Consider the following 5401-nt stretch of genomic DNA (forward strand, 5'->3'; position numbering starts at 1 on the left):
TGTGTGTGTGTGTGTGTATGTATCTATTCACACATATGCACACCCACACACCTACACAACATAGATATAATATATATATATATATATATATATATATATATATATATACATGTATGTATACACACACGCACATATATATATAAATGTATATATATATATATATAAATGTGTATATCACACACACACACATGTATAAACAAGCAATAAAAGTTAAACCATCAGCATGGTATTGAACCATTTCCCTCCCCTTGCCCCATCCTACCCCCATTTAACTGCAGTACTGTGCTACTGAATTGATTGTGTGCAGTACAAGAACTATCTGTAATCAATGGCACACATTATGTACAAACATCTATATTATTATGCTGAGAGTGGTGTTGGTGGTGGCAGCAGCGGCGGTGGTGGTGGCAACACGGGGTGGCAGTAGGGGTGGTGGTGGTGATGGTGATGGTAGTAAAAGTGGTAGTGGTGTATGATAGTATTGCTGTCATCAGACTACTCACCAACCAAACTCTGTAACATTGTACATGTTGTGATAATGGAAGACTTCACAGAGATAACAGATCAATTATTACACCGAAGGCAGAAACACGATGATGATGGTGGTAGTGATGATGATGATGATGATGGCGACGACGATGATGATGACGTGGTGGTGGTGGTGGTGGTGGCAAGGGTGGTGATGAGGGAGATCTTGATAGTCATGGTGTTGATGTTGATGTTGATACTGATGATGATGTTGATCATATCATGATGATGATATTGATGATGCTAATGATAATATTAATCACTACCACCAACACCACCACCACCACCACCATCATCCTCATCATCACCACCACCATCACCGGCACTGTATAGTTGCTATTATCAACTATATAATGTTTCACTTTGTGTCTGTTCTATGTTTTCTTTGTTTTTTGTGGGTTGGATAGATCTACAATCCACCATGTATTTCAGTGCTCTGTATTTTACTATTTCTCTAACCTGATTCTCCCCCCCCTCTCTCTCTACCCCATTACACTGCAACATACCATCAATAACAACAATTGCTTAAAACATAACGTATTAGAAAGATTCCATGGACTGAGCAAATACATTGTACATCTCACCATACCTCGCACAATACAACACCATGCCTCATTACACTTCATCATACTTCTTAATTCACACCACATTACACAACACCGTACTATTCTCTTTGTGGATCTTTTTTAAAACGGGGGCCACATTTTTCATTAACGAAACACTTTGAAACTTGGAACACTGGTAGAATGTGTCATATAAAACATCTTTTTCTCTTAGTCTTCTTTTAAAAAAAAGAAATCCATAAGTTATTCCATGTTAAAGTTGTCTTATTTCTGTAATTTCAACCAATCACTGACGTCCATTCAGCCGATATACATTAAGTGCCGACTACATAAACAAACGATTCTGAAACAATTAACCCTAACCCTAACCCTAACCCTAACCCTAACCCTAGGGTTAGGGTTAGGGTTAAAGCAAATTTAAAATGAAAAAAGCAAATAAAATGAAGGTATGGAGATTAAATACACTTTACATCGCTTAATCAGCCAAAGGAGTAAATGTAAACAACTGAATACTTGTCAGTGATTGGTTGAAATTATCGAAATAAGACAATTTTTTACATGAAATAAATTCGAATACAAAAATATTTTTCTGTTCTATAACACAAAATAGATAAGTATACGAAGTTTGAAAGTCTTTCCGTACCAAAAACACTACGTAAAACATTAATGAAAAATGTGGCCCCCGTTTTAAAATAGATCCCTGTTTGTTATTTAATTGAGATTTGGCTGCTATTTCTAGTAGAGTGAGCAATCACATACAAACCTCCTTGTAGGCTTGTTATTCATTTTTCTTTTCTTTTTTACTTGTTTCAGTCATTAGACTGTGGCCATGCTGGGGCATCACCTTGAGGAATTTGTAGTTGAATGATTCGACCCCAGTAGTTTACTTTTTTTTTTTTTAAAGCCAGGTATTTATTCTATTGGTGTCTTTTGCCAAACTGCTAAGTTACAGAGAAGTAAACATATCAACACCAATTGTCAAGCGGTAGTGGGAGACAAACACAGACATAAAGATACACATGCACACACACACACACGCACACACACACACATTATCATTTCATATTTGAAGAAGAAGCACATTCTAAAGGTTAGAGCAATAATGTATTTAGGTGAAGTTAAAATATATGTCCAGTCATAGAGTGGCCAATGGTTTCACATCCATAAAGCGCTTAGCTTTATAGACAACTCATCAGACTCTAATGACCTGAGCGTCTTTCAGTTTCTGTCTACCAAATCCCACTCACAGTAGAAGATACTTGCCCAAGGTGCCACACAGTGGGAATGAACTCAGAACCATATGGTTGGAAAGCAATTTTTTTGTCAATATTATTTTCATTTCATTTTCTTTTTTGCTGCTTCGGTTAACTTTGAAAACCTTAATGTACCCACAGTAGGGTAACAAAGGTTGCTAGCACTTGGGGCAAGGCAAGTATTTTCTGTAGTAGTAGTAGTAGTAGGAGGAGGAGGAGGAGGAGAAAGAGGACATGTTATTGTTTTGTTTTGTTTTTTTGGTATTTTATTTATTATAACTACTTTATTTTTTTCCCATCTGAAATTTTGGGCCCCCAAAACTTTACACCTAGAGCAACTGCCATTTGTGTGGCATTGTGGAATTGTTCACCACTAGCATAGCTGGTGAGGGGCACGGTCTGCCCTGGATGGCACTTTTAGAGAGGCAGCACTTTTAAAGGGGTGACACTTTTCATCCTGTTGTAGGTTATTGCTGTAAGTAATATGTGTTTATGGTAGGGTCGAGGGCAAGCAAAAGGAAGGACTGTCCCAGGCGGCACACACTCTAGCTACGCTAGTGTTGCCCACACTACACCTCTCTCTCTCTACGTACATTTTATATAACCCACATTTTACCCACATCTCTGTTAACTGAAATACATATTTAAACTATATTTCACTTAAACCTTATCTGCATTCTACCTGTATTTTGCATATGTTTATCTTCAGAAGTCACACTGTGCCTACTGTTTGCGTATGTTTTTCAGCCCATCCTCCAATTCCTGCGCAGTTTACCCACAGTTTATCCAAAACTTTAACTACCATAAAATAATTTTGTCAGAATTTCTATAATTTAAGATTTTTTTTTTTTTCTTTATCCTTCAGGTTACTTTTGGGGCAGCCCTACATAACTGAGCTTGGAGCAACATTCAACCTCATCAAAGCCAAAGCTTCCAGACCAACTGCTGCTACAACTTCAGCTGCTGCTGCTGCTGCTACTGTTACTACTACTACTACTACTACTACTACTACTACTACTACTTCTGCTGCTGCTGCTACTACTACTCTTACTACTACTACTACCATCATCATCATTGACTTCTTCCCATCATTATACCTCTTATTTGCTATATTACCATAAAGCAAAATATTATTATTAGTATTATTATTATTTTCACCTGTTTTGCAAAGAAAAAGAAAAAGGACGATGAGAAATCCTACGGAAGTTAACACAGTCTTTTCATGAAGTGTTATCGGATTCGAACAACAGGAAATAGTTACCCAACATCAGACAATGCTCGACTCAGCCCCTGGGCACCTATTGACCAGGTTCCACTGGCCTGTTGTTGGTAGTTATCAGTTGGACTGGTACAATAGCAGAAAACCACTGTGAAATATCCTTCAAGGTTGTTTCTCATCCAAAACAGCAATTCTAAAAACAGAAAACAAGGAAGGAATTTAACAACACAAACAAGAAACACAAAACAGTTAAATGTATTAATAAAAAAGACCTTGATAAAAATAATAATAATAATAGTAAAGACCAAAATAAGGGAAATAATTCTTTTTTCTCTCCCTACTGTTTTATCAACTGTTGAAGTTTTAAGCTAGCCCTTTCAAAATGCCAAATGGACGGAAGGGCGTAACAACTTTTCAGAAACTGGGAACTATTATGGGTCCATGTCTCATTATATTCGGCTTGCCCTTATTGATCCCTGGTATTGCAATAACTGTTGTCCCTTTCTATGATGAGACTGGGTTCCCAAAATTTGGAGGCTTACACATTTTTGGCTTTTTTATCTTGTTCACAGCAGTCTTGCTCACTATTTCAGGTTGTGCATTCAGTTGCATGCGCAAAGCAACAATATCGCCTCTAGAACAGGTGCAACTCGTGTCTCCATGGGGAACACCTCGACATGGCTCTGTATTGCAGCAGAAAGAAGAACTGATGCCATGCACTGGAGAAATGTCATAAAATTGAGCTCCAAATCAAACTAATACAGATCCTGTAGACCTTATACAACCTGCCTGCTAAGGGGCATAAGAAAGCCATCTTTGTTATTTATTCATTCCTTTGGTGTATTTTTTTCTTTTCACTTATTATTCAATTTTTTTCAATAAATAAAAATGAACAACAGTAATTTCTGAAATGATTTTTTTTAAATTTGATTTTCTTCAGTATATTTCACTTGTTAATGCTATTGTTGTAGTAGTTCTTATTATTGATGCTTATTTTCAGGCTATCCATTATCCAACAAGTGTGTTATTTCTTTACTACCCACAAGGGGCTACACACAGAGGGGACAAACAAGGACAAACAAACAGATTAAGTCGATTATACCGACCCCAGTGCGTAACTGGTACTTATTTAATCGACCCCGAAAGGATGAAAGGCAAAGTCGACCTCGGCGGAATTTGAACTCAGAACGTAGCGGCAGACGAAATACCGCTAAGCATTTCGCCCGGCGTGCTAACGTTTCTGCCAGCTCGCCGCCTTAAGTGTGTGTGATACAAGTCATCCCACTCATGACCACGCCATTTTTCATTCAGGCAAAGTGTACTCAATGTATGCATGTATGTATGTATGTATACACACATACATTCATGCATAGGCATGACTGTAGGTGCAGGCAAGGCTGTGTGGTTAGCAAGCTTGCATCTCAGTCACATGGTATCAAGTTCAGTCCCACTGTGTGGCACTTTGGGCAAGTCTTCTACTAAAGCCTCAGGCTGACTGAAGCTTTGTGATTGAATTTGGGTGGCAGAAGTTCCTGTCATGTATATACATGTGTGCGAAAGTGCTTGTGCCTCCGTTGATATTTATGTATATAAAGGTGGCACGCTGGCAGAAACGTTCGAACGCCGGGCGAAATGCTTAGCAGTATTTCATCTGTCTTTACATTCTGAGTTCAAATACTGCTGAGGTTGTGGCTGTGTTAGTTGTGATTGTGGTGATGGAGATGATACCAAGAAGCAGTGAGTGGTTGTGGTGAGACGGTAGTGATGGTTGTAGCAGTGATGGAAGTAATAGCAAGAAACAGAGATGATTATGGTGGTGGTGGTGGTGGTGGTGGTGT

At 38.3% G+C, this 5401-nt stretch overlaps 1 long non-coding RNA gene across 2 annotated transcripts in view; it reads left to right on the forward strand.

The window, feature by feature from the left end:
* The window catches only part of LOC128247819 (uncharacterized), a 37039-nt gene extending 32578 nt beyond the window's left edge, over positions 1 to 4461 (forward strand). For both annotated transcript variants that reach the window (XR_008264141.1, XR_008264140.1), the window contains exon 2: positions 3210 to 4461. This is a non-coding gene — a long non-coding RNA (uncharacterized LOC128247819). The remainder of the gene's footprint in view (positions 1 to 3209) is intronic.
* The last annotated feature ends 940 nt before the right edge of the window (positions 4462 to 5401 follow it).

This window comes from Octopus bimaculoides, chromosome 5 (genome assembly GCF_001194135.2).
Source record: "Octopus bimaculoides isolate UCB-OBI-ISO-001 chromosome 5, ASM119413v2, whole genome shotgun sequence".
In the NCBI taxonomy this organism is placed as follows: domain Eukaryota; kingdom Metazoa; phylum Mollusca; class Cephalopoda; order Octopoda; family Octopodidae; genus Octopus; species Octopus bimaculoides.